The sequence below is a fragment of the Mustela putorius genome, unplaced genomic scaffold, assembly GCF_011764305.1.
Source record: "Mustela putorius furo isolate JIRA1106 unplaced genomic scaffold, ASM1176430v1.1 tig00537227_pilon_pilon_pilon, whole genome shotgun sequence".
NCBI classification, from domain to species: domain Eukaryota; kingdom Metazoa; phylum Chordata; class Mammalia; order Carnivora; family Mustelidae; genus Mustela; species Mustela putorius.
The window spans coordinates 4,523,158-4,542,277 of NW_025422368.1; the positions used below are offsets into that span (position 1 = coordinate 4,523,158).

The 19,120-nt window shown below is 38.9% G+C and overlaps 1 protein-coding gene across 7 annotated transcripts in view; it reads left to right on the plus strand.

Annotated features, from left to right (window-relative positions):
• Positions 1-19,120, plus strand: part of TFCP2 (transcription factor CP2) — a 58,307-nt gene that overhangs the window by 1,328 nt on the left and 37,859 nt on the right. The gene's annotated exons all lie outside the window — the stretch shown is intronic.

Here is a 19,120-nt window from a genome sequence, read left to right on the forward strand (position 1 = left end):
GTGTTCTGCGTGTATGCGGGTAGGTTGGACTGAAGTGTGTGAAGGGGCCACACTGAACATATTAGGGATGTCTGGGAGTTGGGAGCTGGGGCTTAATGATGAATATGGTTGATTGCTTATTGGAAGGAAATGTGAGATGTTGGTTAAAAAGTCCACACATCTGTGCTTTAGCCAGCCTTTTGTGGATAATTGTGGGATGTCTGCCTTTTGAAACATAAACTATGAAAAGAAAAAGTATCAGGGAACTTTTAGATACTTAGAGACTTTAGTGTATCAAGTCAAATGTTGGTAATAAAAATCTCCTGTGAAAGTAGCATAACTTCCCATGTAGTTTATTTGCATGCATTAGCTACTTCATTCCCCCAGTATAGTTTGTTTCATTTATGAGATGCACAAGAATCATACCTGGAAATGTTGAAACATCTGCACCTTAGGGTTACATGGAATATAATTGGGTTTCCAAATGCATTATAAGGCTCAGTCTAAGTAAGTGAGGCAAAACAGACTTTAGAACATCAGTTTGAATTTATGAGTTTATAGGGAAAGTATGTTTTTTAATGGGGAAAGTAGACACATTTTGTATTCTGATAGTGAGATCCTTTGAGAGTTATGTAATGTAAAATTCTTGTCTTTTTCCCTGCTAAACCAAAATGGATTTTTTTCAGTGAAGTAAAATAATGAGCTAGAACTTAATACTTCATCTTTAGGAATCTTTGCTTACAGTTAGAATAATAAAGGCTATCCTTGTATACACATTTTAGTGATTTTTCAGGGAAATTTAAGCGCTATCACTCAATGTTCATAGTGTTGGGAAATTTCACTCTAGTTTTGCTTTTCCTTGTTTACATAAGGCTACCCTTAAAAATAGAGATTATCTTGGTCTGAAAGTAAATGTCCCAACCCTGAGCTTGCACAGCAGTAGCTGACATGGTATTTGACAATTCATGCTGTTGTTCATGTAAAGACTAACAGCAGAAAGTTAGGTTTTCTCTGGATTATCAGAGGATGAAGATAGTTAAATATAACTGTACTTGTAAAAATAGTTGACACATCGGCAAACTTTCTGTGCATCTGTTAGAGCTTTCTGTACCAGGCAACCTTACATTTAAAAATGCTTTCCTGTGTCATACCCTCAGTGGTCTTCACTGGTATTAGCACAGTGATTGGTGTATTTACACATTTTTAATTTTTTTCCAACATCAGTTGTACAAGAGTTTTCGGACATCACTTTCTCTTTTCTCTAGAGCACAGTGTGCCAAAATTTGAAGTATTTTTCTTTGTTTTCATCTTACTCTTTTTTATGCATTTTGCTCTTTTCACTCTTCTCTTGACTCTGATACGAATTTAATCATTTGTGTTAATGGATTAATTAGACATCAATTCTCAAACTTTAGTATTCATGAGAGTCATCCAGAGTATCTCTTAAAAATAGTTTCCAGGGTGGAAACTATTGGGTGGCTCCGTGGGTTAAAGCCTCTGCCTTCTGCTCAGGTCATGGTCTCGGGGTCCTGGGATCCAGCCCCACATTGGGGGGGGGGGGGGTCTCTGCTCAGCAGTGAGCCTGCTTCCCCTCTCTCTCTGCCTGTCTTTCTGCCTACCTGTGATTTCTGTCTGTCAAATAAATAAATAAAATCTTTAAAAAAAAAAAAAAAACCAGGGCGCCTGGGTGGCTCAGTGGGTTAAGCCGCTGCCTTCGGCTCAGGTCATGATCTCAGGGTCCTGGGATCGAGTCCCGCATCGGGCTCTCTGCTCAGCAGGGAGCCTGCTTCCTCCTCTCTCTCTCTGCCTGCCTCTCTGCCTACTTATGATCTCTCTCTGTCAAATAAATAAATAAAATCTTAAAAAAAAAAAAAAACCCAAACATAGTTTCCAGGGATATCTGGTTGGCCCAGTGGGTTAAGCATCTGCCTTTGGCTCAGTTTGTGATACCGGGGTCCTGGGATGGAGTCCCACATCAGGTTCTCTGCTTTGCCAGGAGCCTGCTTTTCCCTCTGCATTTGCCTCTCTCTATCTCTCTCTCTGTCTCTCACGAATAAATAAATAAAATCTTTAAAAAAAAAAAAAAGTTCCCAGGGCCTCATCTTTAGTGATTTTCTGGGGCACAGGCCAGAAGTCTGATTTTCAAAACAAGTTCTTAGATTTTGGTGCAGGTAGTCCAAGGACCACGTCTTAAGAAACACTGACTGGAGGCGTTTTCATACACAAAGGCGAGGATTCTTTACTCTTTGTGTTTCTCCCTTTAATTAAACCTTGTAATCAATTTTCCTACACCTTTTTAGGGAAAAGGTGCTCTTTGACAAGCTATTTGTTTTGTAAAATACATTCCCTGATGTATTCTTTTTACCCTAATTTTTTTTTTTTTGTTGTTGCATCTTACAATGGTTTCACTTCAAATCTATTGATTTATATTTTACAAAGATTCATCTTAACCAGATTTGTTTTGGATTCTCGGTCTGCCATTGTATTCAGTAATGTTCTTTTTCTAAGTGGTTCTTTAATATTCTTATTTTTCTCCTTACATTTTAATACATGGAACAAGTTTTATAGTTGAAATAAAGGAAGTTCCCTGAAAACATGTTAAGGGAAAGGAGCCAGTCAAAAAAGACCACACAACATATGATTCCACTTTTATGAAATGTCCAGAATAGACAAACCTATAGAGACAGAAAGTAGAACAGTGGTTGACTAGAGCCTGGAGAAAGAGGTAATGGAGAGTGACTCCTAATGGTACTAGGTTTTTTGGGGGGGGGGGGATGGAATTAATAAAAATGTTCTATAATAGTGGTGAGGGGAACCTGGCTGGCTCAGTCGGTGGAGCATGTGACTCTTGATCATGAGTTTGAGTCCTGTATTGAGTGTAGAGATTACTTAAAATGCATATGTACATACATACATAAAATCAGTTGTCATAGTTGCACAATTCTGACTACACTAAAGACAAGTGAACTCTACACTTTAGATAGGTGATTGTATAGTATATGAATTGTATCAAAATAGAGCTGTTATTATTATTTTTTATTTATTTTTTATTTTTTTTTAAATTTTTTTTATTTTTTATTTTTGGTCATGTTATTTATTATTATTTTTTAAAAGATTTTATTTAGGGGCACCTGGGTGGCTCAGTGGGTTGAGCCGCTGCCTTCGGCTCAGGTCCTGGGATGGAGTCCCGCATCGGGCCCTCTGCTCAGCAGGGGCCCTGCTTCCCTTCCTTCTCTCTCTGCCTGCCTCTCTGCCTACTGTGATCTCTCTCTTTGTGTTTCTAATCTTAAAAAAAAAAAAGATTTTATTTATTTATTTGACAGAGAGAAAGAGATCACAAGTAGGCAGAGAGGCAGGCAGAGAGAGAGGGGGAAAGTAGGCTCCCTTGCTGAGCAGGGAGCCTGATGCGGGGCTTGATCCCAGGACCCTGAGACCATGACCTGAGCCGAAGGCAGAGGCATAATCCACTGAGCCACCCAGGCACCCCTGTTATTATTTTTTTTAAGATTTTATTTATTTATTTGAGGCAGGCAAATAGAGAGAGGGAAGCAGGCTGCCTGCTGAGCAGAGAGCCCGATGCTGAGCTCGATCCCAGGACCCTGAGATCATGACCTAGGCTAAAGGCAGAGGCCTAACCCACTGAGCCACCCAGGCACCCCAAAATGAGCTGTTATTGAAGAAGCGCTCTCTCTTGGACTCTCACATAAAATCTTTTTTTTTTTTTTAAAGTAAAGAGAATTAAATTTTGTAGTTTAGTTTGTTTATTTGTGTATTTATTTATGGTGGGCAACAGAGCAAGGTTCATTGAGAGTACAAAGCTCCTGAAGAAGGATGGGACCCAAGAGGTTTGCCTAGATTTTGTAGTTTGAGAAGAATTCTCCATCTTTCATTTTTTTAAAGTTGAGGTGGAATTCACATCTTAAAAATTAACCATTTTAAAGTGAACAATTCAGTGTTCTTAGTATATCCACAATGTTGTGCGACCACCACCTCATCAATCCAAAAGAAATCCAAAAGTTACTCCCCGTTTCCCCCTCCCCTTTCTCCCTGGAGTCTGTAAGGATTTACCTATTCTGGATATTTCATGTATATAGAGTCATATAATGTGTGACCTTTTGTGTTTGGTTTCTTTGACTTAGCATGATGTTTTCAGGGTCCATTCAAGTTGTAGCATGTCTTAGGACTTCTGTATTTCATTCCTTTTTATGTGTGAATAATCCGTCATATGTCTATATCACAGCTTGTTTATCTCTTCATCCATTGGTAGATGTAGGGGTGGTTTCCATCTTTTGACTGTTAAGAATAATGCTAATTATCGTGCTTATAAAGGAGATGACCTTGAAATGTTTATAAGCATTTATTTACAAATTCCCATGTAGATTTCTTTTAATTGAGGTATAACTGATATATAACATTGTATTAGTTTAAGGTGTGGAACATAATGATTAGATATTTGTATAAATTGCAAAGTGCTCAGAACAATAAGTCTAGTTAACATTTCATCATACATAGTTTAAAAAAATTGTCTTCTTGTGATGACAACTTTTAAGATCTACTCTCTTAGCAACTTTCAAATATGAAACACAGTATTATTGACTGTAATCACCATGCTGTATTAGACATGTTTTCATTTCTCTTGGATATATTTCTAGGCCTGGAATTGCTGGGTTGTATGGTAATTCTATGCTTAACTCTCTGTTATTTTTCATTTGAAGACTTTTAGAGCAGTTTTAAGCTCACAGAAATACTGCAAGGAAGGTACAGAGATTTGCCATATACCCCTTGCCTGCATACATGTATACTCTCCCCTTTCACTAGCAGCCCTTACCAGAGTAGTCCACACTCTGTACCTATATTGATGAACCTACGTTGATGTATCATAATCACCCAGAGCCCCTAGCTTAACCTTAGAGTTCACTCTTGATGGCATACATTCTATGGTTTTGGGAAAATATATAATGACATGTATCCATCATTAGAGTATCATACAGAGTATTTTAACTGCCTTAAAAATCCTCTTGTGTTCTGCCTGTTCATTTCCCCCACCCAACCCTGACAATCACTGATTTTTTTTAGTGTTTCCAGTTTTGCCTTTATAGAATATCATATAATTGGAATCATGCAATATGTAGCCTTATCAGATTAGCTTCTTTCACTTAGAAATATGCATTTAACATGCCTCCATGTCTTGTTATGGCTTGATAGCTAATTTCTTTTTTAAGTGCTCAATAGTATAGTCCGATGTATCAGTTTATTCATTCATCTACTGAAGGATATCTTGTTTCTGTTCAAGTTTTGGCAGTTATGAATAAAACTGTTAAAAAACATCCATGTGCAGGGGCGCCTGGGTGGCTCAGTGGGTTAAAGCCTCTGCCTTCGGCTCAGGTCATGGTCTCAGAGTCCTGGGATCGAGCCCCGCATCGGGCTCTCTGCTCAGCGGGGAGCCTGCTTCCTCCTCTCTCTCTCTGCCTGCCTCTCTGCCTACTTGTAATCTCTGCCTTTCAAATGAATAAATAAAATCTTTAAAAAAAAAAAAAAAACATCCATGTGCAGGGTTTTGTGTGAAGATAGTTTCCGACTCCTTTGGGTAAGTAATAGCAAGGAATGCAATTCTAGATTATATAGTAAGAGTAGGTTTAGGTTTTTTTTTTTTTTTTTTTTCCCCTGGTATTTACCCAGCTTTTTTTTTTTTTTTTTAATTTTTTTTTTTTAAAGATTTTATTTATTTATTTGACAGAGAGAAATCACAAGTAGACAGAGAGGCAGGCAGAGAGAGAGGAGGAAGCAGGCTCCCTGCTGAGCAGAGAGCCTGATGCGGGACTCGATCCCAGGACCCTGAGATCATGACCTGAGCCGAAGGCAGCGGTTTAACCCACTGAGCCACCCAGGCGCCCTTTTTTAAAATTTTTTATTATTAACATAATGTATTATTTGTTTCATGGGTACAGGTCTGTGATTCATCAGTCTTACACAATGCACAGTGCTCAGCACAACACATACCCTCTCCAGTGTCCATCACGCAGCCACCCCATCCCTCCCACCCACCTCTACTCCAGAGTATGTTTAGTTTTTGTAAGAACCTGCCAAATTGTCCTCCAAAGTGGCCGTACCATTTTGCATTCCCCCTGAAAATTAGTGAGAGCTCCCTTTGCTTCACATCCTTGTCAGTATTTGGTGTTGTCAGTGTTCCAGATTTTGGCCATTCAAATAGGTATGTAGTATATACTAAAGAACTATGAAGTTCAAGAACTGTCAAGCTGTTCAGTTTATGTTCCACCAGCAATGTATGAGTGGTCGTCTTTCTCTACACTCATGTCAGCCCTTCTTATTTCCTGTTTTCTTTCTGTTGTTGTTGTTCTGATGAAATCCATCCTAGTGAGGGTGAAGTGTGATTGTGTTTTGCTATATTCCTTTGTGACCGTGAAGTTGAACATCTTTTCATGTGCTTGCTGGCCATTTGTATCTGTATCTTCTTTGGAGATGTGTCTATTCAAGTCTGTCTTTGTTTGGGTTTTTTGTTTTTGTTTTTTTTTTTTTGTTTTTTGTTTTGTTAAGATTTATTTATTTTTAGAGAACGAGAGAACAAGAGAGGAAATGCATGAGAGTGAGCACCTGGGGAGAGGAGCAGAGGGAGAGAATCTTCAAGCAGACTCCTAGATGAGTGTGCAGCCTGTAGTGGGGCTTGATCCCACCACCCATGAGATCATGACCTGAGCCAAAATCAAGAGTTGGCCACTCAACTGACTGAGCCACCCAGGTTGCCCCCACTTATTTTTAAATAATCTCTACACCCAACATGGGGCTCAGAGTCACCACTCTGAGATCAAGAGTTGAATGTTCTACCAACTGAGCCAGCCAGGTGCCCATCAGCATATGGTCTCCAACTTATGATGGTTCACCTTACGATTTTTTGATTTTGCAGTGGTGTGAAAGTGATAGGTATTCAGTAGAAACCATACTTCTGATTTTGAATTTGAACTTTTACTGGGCTGGGGAAATGCAATACAATAATTTCTCATGATGCTAGGCAGTAGCAGTAAGCCACAGCTCCCAGTCAGCCAGGCGATCACGAGGGTAAACAAAAACAAAAACAAAAAACCCAAACAAAGACAGACTTGAATAGACACATCTCCAAAGAAGATACAGATACAAATGGCCAGCAACCACATGAAAAGATGTTCAACTTCACGGTCACAAAGGAATATAGCAAAACACAATCACACTTCACCCTCACTAGGATGGATTTCATCAGAACAACAACAACAGAAAGAAAACAGGAAATAAGAAGGGCTGTCTGTATACAACCATTCAATTTTTTACTTTCAGTACAGTATTCGATAAGTTACATGATTTTCAACACTTTATTATAAAATAGGCTTTGTGTAAGATGATTTTACCCAACTGTGTGCTAATGTATTTGTTCTGAGTACACTTAAGGTAGTAAGCTAGGCTAAGCTATGATGTTGGTAGGTTAGATGTATTAAATACATATTTGACTGACAATATTTTCAACTTAGGATGGGTTTATTGGTACATAACCCCATTTTAAGTCAAGGAAGATCTGTATGTGTTTTTCATATCATTGGTTAAATTAACTCATGCGTATTCTATTCTTCTCGATGCTATTATACATGGAATTATTCTCTTAATTTCCTTTTTGGATTGTTTATTGCTGGTCTCTAGAAACAACTGATGTGTGTGTGTGTGTGTGTGTGTGTTGATCTTATATCCTGCAACTTTGCTGAATTCACTTATTAGCTCAAGTAGTAGTTTTGTGGATCCTATGGGATTTTCTATATGGAGAATCATGTATAGTTCACTTTTACTTTTCCTATTTGTATGCCTTTTTTTTTTTAAATTTTTATTTTTCTTGCATAATTGTTCTTGCAAGGACTTCCAGTACCATGCTGAATAGCAGTGGTGAAAGTGGGTATCCTTATCTTATTCCTGATTTATAAGGAAAGCTTTCAGTCTTTCACCATTGAGCTGTGAATTTTTCATAAATGGCCTTTTATTTTTTTTTATTTTTACTTTTTTAAAGATTTTATTTATTTATTTGACAGAGATCACAAGTAGGCAGAGAGGCAGGCAGAGAGAGAGGGGGAAACAGGCTCCCTGCTGAGCAGAGAGCCCGATGCTGTGCTCAATCCCTGGATCCTGGGATCATGACCTGAGCTGAAGGCAGCGGCTTTAACCCACTGAGCCATCCAGGCGCCCCATAAACGGCCTTTTAATATTAAGGAAGTTTCTTTTTATTCCTAGTCAGCTTTGTGTGTGTGTGTGTGTGTGTGCACACGCGCGCGCGTGTGTATGTGTTTTATTGTGGTAAAATACACGTAAAATTTACCATTTTAGCTCTCTTTAACTGTACAGTCAGTTCAGTTGCATTAAGTACATTCACACTGTTGTGCAATTATTACCAGCATCCATCTCCAGACTTTTTTCATCATCCCAAACTGAAACTCTCTACTCATTAATCACTAACTTGCCTAGTCCCTGGCACCACCATTCCTCTTTCTGTCTCTATGAATTTGACACTCTAGGAATCCCATGTAGTGGAATCCTACAAATTTGTCCTTATGTGCCTGCCTTATTTCACTTAGCATAATGTTCATGAAGGTTTTGCCTGGTGTTTTTATCATGAAGGTTTGTTAAATTTTGTGCAGTGCCTTTTCTGTCTGTTGAGATGATCATGTGGTATATTACATTGATTTCCTTATGTTGAATCATCTTGTATTTCTGGGAAAAATCCCGCTTAGTTATAGTGTATAATCATTTTAATGTGCTATTAGATTCAGTTTGATAGTATTTTGTTGAGGATTTTTTGTCTTTTTATCAGGGATATTGGTCAGTAGTGTTTCTTTCCCCATGCTGTTTTTGTCTGGCTTTCATGTCGGGATAATGCTGGCCCTGTAGAATGTTAGAAAGTATTCTCTTTTTTTGGAAGAGTTTGAGCAAGATTGGTGTTCATTTTTTTTTTTTTAAAGATTGGTGTTAATTAAATGTTTTGTAGAATTCACCAATGAAGTCATCTGCTTCTAGACTTTTATTTGTTGAGAGATTTTGATTACTGATTCAATCTCTTGTTATAGGTCTGTTGAGGTTTGTTATTTCCTCAGTCAATTCGGTGTTTTGTTTCTAGAAAAAGTTTTTGTATCTAAATTATCTTATTTTTTGGTGTAAAATTGTGCATAGTGTTCTCTTACAATCCTTTCCCTTCTGTAAAGTTGGTGGTAATAGCCCACTTTCATTTCTGATTTATTTGTTTGTGTCTTCTCCCTTTTTTTCCTGGGCAGTCTACCTAAATGTTGTCAGTTTTATTGATTTTTTGAAGAACTGACTTTTGGGGTGCCTGGGTGGCTCAGGTCATGATCCAGGGTCCTGAGATGGAGCCCTGCCTTGGGCTCCCTGCTCAGCAGGAAGCCTGCTTCTCCCTCTCCCACTCCTCTTGCTTGTGTTCCCTCTCTTGCTCTCTCTCTCTCTCTCTCTCTCCTGAATAAATAAATAAAATCTTAAAAAAAAAAAAAAGAAAAAGAAAAGAACTGGCTTTTGGTTTTGTGGATTCACTACTATTTTTTTTTTCAATTTTCTGCCTAATTTTCCCATCATCATCTTTATTATTTGTTTTCTTCTGCTGGTTTTGGATTTAATTTGTTTGTTTTTCCTTAAAATGTAAAGTTAGATTATTTGATTTGAAGTCTTTCTTCCTTTTTATGTAGGCATTTGCAGCGATGTGGGATTCCCAGGACCCCCCAAGTACTGCTTAACCCACTGAGCCACAGGTGCCCCATTTGTCCTTTTTATGTAATTTTTTGGTATATTGTGTTTTGGTATATTGTGTTTTCATTTGTCTCAGTATTTTTTCTCTCTCTCTCTTTTTTTTTTTTTTTTTTTTTTTAGATTTTATTTATTTATTTGACAGACAGTGAGAGAGGGAATACAAGCAGGGGGAGTGGGAGAGGGAAGCAGAGGGAGAAGCAGGCTTCCTGCTGAGCAGGGAGCCCAATATGGGTCTCTATCCCAGGACCCTGGGATCATTACCTGAGCTGAAGGCAGACACTTCATGGCTAAGCGACTCAGGTGCCCAAACTCAGTATTTTCTAATTTCCCTACTGATTTTTTTCTTTGACTCATTGGTTGTTTGAGAGTGTGTTGCTTAATTTCCATTTATTTGCAAATTTTACAGTTTTCTTTTTCCTTTTATTGATTCCTAGCTTCATTCCATTGTGGTCAGAGAAAATTCGTATGATTTTGATTTTTTAAAAGTTACTGAGAATTGGTTTATGGCCAAACATGTGGTCTATCCTGGGGAATGATTTATGTGTGTTTGAGAAGAATATATATTTTCCTGTTGTTGGTTGAAGTATTCTGTATATGTCTGTTAGGTATGGTTGATTTATAATTGTTCAAGTTGTTCAAGTCCTCTGTTACTGATTTCTGTCTAGATGTCCTATTTGTTATTTAAAGTGAGAGTACTGAAGTCTCTAACCAGTGTGGTAGAAATGTCTATTTTTACCTTCAGTTATTTCAGTGTTTGCTTTTTATATTTGGGGGTCTCTGTTATTTGGTGTGTACATATTTATATTTTCTTTTTTTAAGATTTTATTTATTTATTTGGGAGAGAGAGGGAGAGCCCATGGGCGCACAAGCAGGCAGAATGGCAGGTAAGAAGCAGGCTTCTAGCTGAGCAGGGAGCCGGATGTGGGGCTTGATCCTAAAGACCGTGGGATCATGACCTGAGTCAAAGGAAGACATTTTACCGACTGTGCCACCCAGGAATCCGTATAATTATATTTTCTTAATAAATTATCTTTTAAATCAATATAAAAGTTCTTCTTTGTCCCTTGTAACAACTTTTGACTTAGGTTCTGGCTTCTTTGATACTTGGTTAGTTACTGCAGGTCTCTTTTGGTTACTGTTTGCATGGAATATCTTCTTCCATTCTTTTACTTTTAGACTATTTGTGTGTTGTATCCAGAGTGAGTCTTCTGTAAGCACCATATGGTTGGTCATTTAAAAAAGAATCTGTTCTCTCAATCTGTGTCTTAATTGGTGAATTAATCCATTTGTACTTACAGTGATTACTGATAATGAAGGACTAATTTCTCCCATTGCGCTGTGGGTTTTTTTTTTGTTTTGTTTTTGTTTTTTAAGATTTTATTTACTTTAGAGAGAGAGAGAAAGACTGACACTCAGAAGTGGGGGAGGAGCAGAGGGAGAGTGACAAGCAGACTCCGTGCTGAGCACAAAGACTGACACAGGACTCGGTCCCACAACACAGAGATCATGACCTGAGCTGAAATCAAGAGTTGGACACTCAACCAGCTAAGCTCCCCAGGCGCCCCAGTGCTATTTGTTTTCTATAGGTCATATATTTTTGTTGTTGTCGTTCCTCAATTACTCTTCTTTTGTGTTTGATTTTTTTCTAAAGCACCATTTTAAGTCCCTCTTTATTTCCTTTTTTTTTTCTTTTTGTATATTTTTAAAGTTATTTTCTAGTGGTTACTGTGGGGATTACAGTTAACATCCTAAGTGTATAGCAGTCTGATTTGGTACTAGCTAGACTTATTGTGGTGATCATTTTGCAATAGATATAAATATGTATATATCGAATTGTTATATTGTACACATGAAATAATATACTCTGGTTTCTTTTCAGATCATTTAAATCTTTCACCTTTCACATCTCAATTTTAAAAAACAGCATACATTAACTCTTTTCCTATCCAATTCTGTTTCCACTTTTTATGTTGTTTTTGTCACCAGTTATGTCTTTATACATTGTGTGCCTATTACCATAGATTTATAATCATAGTTATATTCATTTGTTTTTTTTTTTTTTTTTTTTTTAACGTGAGCTCTCCACCCAACAGTGGGCTTAAACTTACAACTCCAGGATCAAGAGTCATGTGCTCCACTGACTGAGCCAGTCAGGCACCCTTATGCATTTGTCTTTAAATCATAAAGGAAACAAAAAGAGTAGTTATATACCAAAAATTCAGTATACTAGCCTTTATATTTACTATGTGACTTGTGTAATGATCTTTTTTTCTTCATATGACAGTGAGTTACCATCTAGTGTTCTTTTGTTTCAGGCTGAGGGATTCCATTTAGCATTTCTTGTAGGGCAGATTTGCTAGTAACAAACTCCCATAGCTTCTGTTGAAAACAGCATAATTTTTACATCATTTTAAAATTCTTGGCTTTTAGTTTCAGCGCTTTACACATGGCATCCCACTGCCTTCTGGCCTCCATGGTTCTGATGAGCTGTTGACTGTTAATTTCATTGAGGTTCCCTCAAAGTATGATGAGTCACTTTCTACTGCTTCGAAAATTGTTTTCCAGTACCTTGAATATAATGCACATCGGTGTGGCTTTCTTTGAATTTATCCTTTTGAAGTTTGTTGAGCTCCTTACATGTGTAGATTTATGTCTCTCATCAATTTGGAAAGGTTTTTTTGGTTGTTGTTTGTTTTTAATAATTTTTTTAAAGGTTTTTTTAGATTTTGTTTATTTGACAGACAGATCACAAGTAGGTGGAGAGGCAAGCAGAGAGAGAGAGGAGGAAGCAGATTCCCTGCTGAGCAGAGAGCCCAATGTGGGGCTTGATCCCAGGACCCTGGGACCATGACCTGAGTGAGCCAAAGGCAAAGGCTTTAACCCACTGAGCCACCCAGGCCCCTGTTGTTTGTTTTTAAATAGATGTTATTTATTAGAGAGAGAGAGCACAAGTGGGAGAGGGCAGAGGGAGAGAGAGACACAGATTCCCTTCCGAACAGGGATCCTGACGGGGGGCTTGATCCCAGGACCCTGGGATCATGACCCGAGCTGAAGGCAGATGCTTATCTGACTGAACCACCCAGGCATCCCAATTTGGAAAGTTTTTAACCATTATTTCTTCAAAAATTTTCACCCTCTTCCTCTCTCTCTTCTCCTAAGACTCCCATAATATGCACGTTGTTACACTTGATGGTGTATCATAGGCCTCTTAGTTTATATTCATTTTTCTTCATTCATTTTTCTTTCTGCCCCTCAGTCTGAGTAATCTCGGTTTGCTGTTTTCAAGTTTGATGATTCTTTCTTTTGCTGATCTGGTGTGAATCCCTGTAGTGAATTTTTAATTCTAGCTATTGTACTTTTGGGTCCAGATTTTCTGCTTGTTTCCATTTTGTAACTTTCATCTTTTATTGCTTTCTTTTAATTGTTCACACCTTGTTCTCCTGATCTTCTTTAGTTATTTGTTCATGTTTCCATCAGCAATTTGAGCATATTTAAGGTCTTTGTATATTATTAAGTCTAGTATCTGGGCTTGCTCAAGGATAATTTCTCTTTTCTTGTGAATTGGCCATGCTTTCCTTTGTCTTTATATGTTTTGTAATTTTTTTGTTTAGAACTAGACATTTTGAGTATTGTAATATGATGACTCTGGAAATTATATTCTACTCCTTCCCAAGAGATTACTGTTGTTACTTGATTAAAGCTGAGGTCATATGTTTGTTTAGTGACTTTCCCAAAGTATTTTTGCAAAGAGTATGTTCCTTGTTTTATGTTGTCACTGATGTCTTTTCCGTTACCCTTATGGTCAGCCAGTGATTTGACAGAAATTTTCTTAAATGTCTGAATCTAATAAGAAAAGAGGAGAAAAGAATGTTCTGTTTCTTTAAATCCTCTTGTCTGACTCTGCTGAGGAAGCCACATCAGGCATGGGGGTTGAAACAATGGCCAGCCTCTGTGGCAGCTCCTCAGCAATCAGAAGCAGTGATCAATGCTTATAACCTTGATTTTTGGAGGACAGGGTCCCCATTGCCCACCCTGACACCAGCAGCCTATAACAGGATCTCTGGCTGCTTTCGGCCAGAGAGCTGCGGGCAGATAGATGGTATGCCGAATGCTGAAATTCACTAAAATTTACCAGCTTCTTTCTTCATCAAACATAACCTTGGATGCTGCTGATGTTTGACTAGATTCCAGATTTCCAAAACACTTGGTTCAAGCATTTCTTGCCAGCTCAGTGGTTACTTTTGGTGGAGGGACCAATTCCTGGAGCTTCCTACTTTGCCATCTTTCATGACCTCTGTTCTTAGTATTTAGCAGTCTTTTACTTGGTCCAGTCTGGCTTCCAGCTTGTCACCCCCACAGCCTCTTCTCTACACAGAAACTTTTATAAGTGAATGTGTATTTTGTTCATAAAAAACAGTAATTTCAGACTGGAAGATTTGCAAAAACACTACAAAGAATTTGTAAATACTCTTCACCAGCATTACTCAGTTGTTAACATTTTGCTATATTTGTTTTATCTTTCTCCCTCCTTTTCTCCAACACCTATAATTTTTATTTTTATTTTTTTTCTGAACTGTTCAAGGGGTACCTCAGTACCCCAGTAGCTCAGTTGGTTAAGTGTCTGACTCTTGATCTCAGCTCAGGTCTCCATCTCAGGGTTATGAGTTTGAGCCCCACTTTGGGCTCCATGGGAGCCTCCTTGATTGAAAAATAATAAACCATTTAAGTTGCAGATGCATTGCCTCTTAACACTTAAATACTTCAGTGTATTTTTTTCTTTAAGATTTTATTTATTTGAGAGAGAGAAGGAGAGCATGTGCACGTGTGGGAGGAGGGCCAGAGAGAGAAGCAGACTCCCCTGCTGAGTGGGGAGCTCGATGTGGGGTTCAGTTCAAGGACCCTGAGGTCATGACCCAAGCCGAAGGCAGACGCTTAACCCACTGAGCCACCCAGGTGCCCCTTCCGTGTGTTTTTTTTTTTTTCAAGATTTTATTTATTTATTTGACAGATCACAAGTAGGCAGAGAGGCAGGCAGAGAGAGAGGAGGAAGCAGGCTCCCCCCTGAGCAGAGAGCCCAATGTGGGGCTCAATCCCAGGACCCTGAGATCATGACCAGAGCCGAAGGCAGAGGCTTTAACCCACTGAGCCACCCAGGCGCCCTCTGTGTGTATTTTTTTAAAAAACATGAAATTCTCTTATGTAACTGTAGTATAGTGATCAAAATTAGGAACTTAGCACACAATACTATGATCTAATCCGTGGACCTTATTCAAATTTTGTCAACTGTCCCAATAATGTGCTTTATAGCAGAAAAATAGCCAAGATCTTGTATGAATTCAGTTGTCATGTCTCTTGTGTTATTAAATCTAGAGTAGTTCTTGACTCTTTATTTGTTTTAAAGATTTTATTTATTTATTTGACAGACAGAGATCACAAGTAGGCAGAGAGGCAGGCAAAGAGAGAGGAGAGGAAGTAGGCTCCCTGCTGGGCAGAGAGCCTGATGTGGGGCTAGAGCCCAGGACCCTGGGATCATGACCCGAGCTGAAGGCAGAGGCTTAACCCACTGAGCCACCCAGGTGCCCCTTGACTCTGTTTTTTTTTTTTTAACTTTATTTATTTATTTATTTATTTGACACACGGGGGCCGGGGGTACGGGGAGAGCGCGCACAAGCAGGAGAAGCAGTAGGCAGAGGGAGAGGGGGAAGCAGGCTCCGACTGAGCAGAGAGCCTGATGTGGGTCTCAGTCCCAGGACCCTGGGATCATGACCTGAACCGAAGCAAGACACTTAACAATGGAGCCACCCAGGAGCCCCTGACTCTATTTTTATGACATTAATAACTTGATGAGGACAGGCCAGTTATTTCGTAGAATAGCTCTCAGTTTGGGTTTGTTTGATGTTTGCACATGATAGATTCAGGTTAAGCACTTTGGATGGTACTGCTTAAGACGGGATGCTGAGTTCTTCTTGTGTATCACATTAGGATGCATATGCTGTTCCCCTATTGGCAGTAAGTCCCCTATTGGCAGTAAATTCTGACTCTTAAGTTAAGGTGGTATATACCAGTTTTCTCCATTATAAATTTATTATTTTGCCTTCTGTAATCAGGAAGTATCTTGTGGGGATATATTCTGAGACTATGAAAATATCCTGTTACTTTCAAATTTCACCTACCAGTTTTAGCATTTTTGGATGATTCTTGCCCTAATCAGTTTTATTTATGATGATTGCTAAATGATGATATTCTAACCATGTCTTTCCTTCTGCATTTATTGGTTGGCTTTCTGCTGTAAGAAGGAACTTTCCCTTTTTATGTATTTATGTTTAACAGTGTTGCCTCGGAGATTTTTGCTTTATTCAGCATGTTGTAATCTTCTACTACCACTATATATTTTGATCAGAGTGTTCCAGATTTGGCCAGAAGAACCCCTCTAAACTGGCTGTGCAAAGAAGCTTTTTAAAATTAAGGTCTTAAAAAAAAATTAAGATCTTAAGACCTTGTTATTGTCTGTTGTCCTGAGATAACCCTATTCACTCACCAAAGTATCCCTGTTTAAGTGATACATTTATGATCATTAAATCATCAATAAGGTGATATGATCACCTTATTTAAAACGTAGTAAAAAAATGAAATAAAATGTAGAGCAGATCATTTTACTTTTCTCCTGAAAGCTCTCTAGTGATTTTGCATCTCAGTTTGAATTAAAACCTCAGTTCTGGTACTGACCTGCGTGGAGCAGTTCTGGTCATCCTTCTGTATGAACTCTTCTCATGGCCTGCTCTGTCCCAGTCACCTCTGGCCATCTTAAAATTCCTGAAATGCTATGCACACTCCCACCTCAGGGCCTTTGCATTTGCTGTTACTCTTTCTGAAACCATCTTTTACTTTCCCCACCTCCATTAGGTTCTGCTCAAATGTGGCTTTATCAGAGAGAGGTTCTGTAGCCAGCTTCACATAAAATAGCAAGCGCCTCCTTCTCACCACTGCTCTGCCTTCTCTCCTTCTCTCTTTTTCTGAACCTCTGATGTCTTACTCATTTATTTGCCTCTTTCCCCAACTCGAATACAGTTAATGAAGGCAGTTAACCCCTAGTGTTTTAGAAGGACGTACCTAACAGGTAGTTTGTGTGGATTTATTGGGTGTGTGAACTGAACTCACTCACTCATTATTTTGTTTTAAAAGCAACTAGTGTAGCGGTTTCTGGGGCAACTATTTCTCTTTATCAAAACTGAGTTTCGGGGGCGCCTGGGTGGCTCAGTGGGTTAAGCCACTGCCTTCGGCTCAGGTCATGATCTCAGGGTCCTGGGATCGAGTCCCGCATCGGGCTCTCTGCTCGGCAGGGAGCCTGCTTCCCCCCTCTCTCTTTCTGCCTGCCTCTCCATCTACTTTTGATTTCTCTCTGTCAAATAAATAAATAAATAATCTTAAAAAAAAAAAACCTGAGTTTCGTTCTTTTTTGCTATGATTCCTTTTCACTACTGCTTGCCTTCTCTTTTTCCCTCTTCAGCTATTACCTATCCATCTTCTAAATCCCCATCTTTTTTGTCTTAGAGTTGGTCAGTTGTTACTGACCGTTCCTTTATTTTCCCTTTTATTCTGGGTCTCCTGTGATGGACAATGTATTTAGGTGAGATTCCTCCCTTTGCCACAAAATTTATCACTACTTTGAAAAAAATGGCATGATGTAAAAATATAAAGAACTGTGTAAGGCACCTGGGTGGCTCAGTGGGTTAAACATCTACCTTTGGCTCAGGTCATGATCACAGGGTCCTGGGATTGAGCCCTGCATTGGCCTCCCTGCTCAGCAGGGGTCTGCTTCTCCATCTTCCTCTCTCAAATAAATAAAGTCTTTTTAAAAAATGAGTAAGAATGTTTAACTCCAGATTCAGGTCACTGTTGCCTCTGGAAATTGGAGGGGGATATAACGGAAGAAGAATACAGAGGGCTTCAACTGTTAGTGCTCTATTTCTTAAACTGAGTGGAGTATACATAGATATTGGTTATACTTTTTTTACCTTTCTGTATGTCTGAAATACTGCATTATAAATTTAAGTGAAAAAGTGTCCAGCGCATAACAATTGCTGGAGAGCTTCCCTCATCTTTTTTTTTTTTTTTTTTTAACATTTTATTTATTTGATGGCAGGCAGAGTCAGAGGGAGAAGCAGGCACCCCGCGGAGCAAGGAGCCCGATGTGGGACTCGATCCCAGGACGCTGGGATCATGACCTGAGCCGAAGGCAGCTGCTTAACCAACTGAGCCACCCAGGCGTCCCTTTTTTTTTTTTTTTAACATTTTATTTATTTGATAGAGATCACAAGTAGTCAGAGGCAGGCAGAAAGAGCAGAGAGCACAAAGCGGGGCTCGATCCCAGGACCCTGAGATCATGACCTGAGCCAAAGGCAGAGGCTTAAACCCACCGAGCCACCCAGGCGCGCCCCACTTCCCTCATCTTTTAAAGTTGTCCTATCATTCATTGCCTTTTTTTACCAAAGCGTTGTAGATTTTTCTTTGCTTCCTTACAGTTTCTTGCTCTCATAATTCCTAGGAAAGATGACCTCCAGTCAGTATTGCCGTTCCTTCCTTCTCCTGCTTTGTTGCCTTCTTTCTTTTTTCCGCCTCCTCCTACCCTGCCCTCCTTTTTTGTCCCCTTTTTGGCAGTAATTCCCATTTGTACCTGAGGGTTGGTTCTCCTGATGCATCATCGAGTAGAATCTGGGAGAAAAATAGATTGGGGACTTTGGATACACATCTTGATGTTCTGATTTTCCTTTCATTGCTAGCCCATGCTTGTATGCTCATCAAGTCTTGGTTGATTCAGTCACTCAGCAGATTTTTCTTCATTCCACGAATATCTGAGTGCCTTTTGAATGCTCGGTTTTGTACAGCTTGATTGTGTAGCTTTGAGTCTTTATGATATGCTCCTCTATGCAGTGCAGTGTCTACTGCTATAGGATTAAAAGACAGATCAAGCAGGTTTTTGTCTCTCCTTGCTTACAGTTTGCTGGAGAAGATAAGGCATGTGTATTAATAGGTATGATACAGGCTAGAAAGTGATATGCTCAAACACTTACAAAGTGTTGTAGGAGTTCAGAGCATAAAAAATACTACTTTTGCTTCCTGAAGGGGCATCTGAAAAAAGAGTAAGGTTTGGTCATGACAAAGATGGAGAAAGAAGATACTCAAGGCAGAAGAATTGTAGGATTAATGTAATTGCTGGATTATGAAGTTTGTATATTTTTATACAAAATAATACTGAATTATTTTCTCTGATATACTTAGGAATTTAAGTGTTTATGTCATTTTACATCATAACTAATACTTCTTTAGTCAGTGTTTTAATTTTTGTCAGTTAGTGGATGTG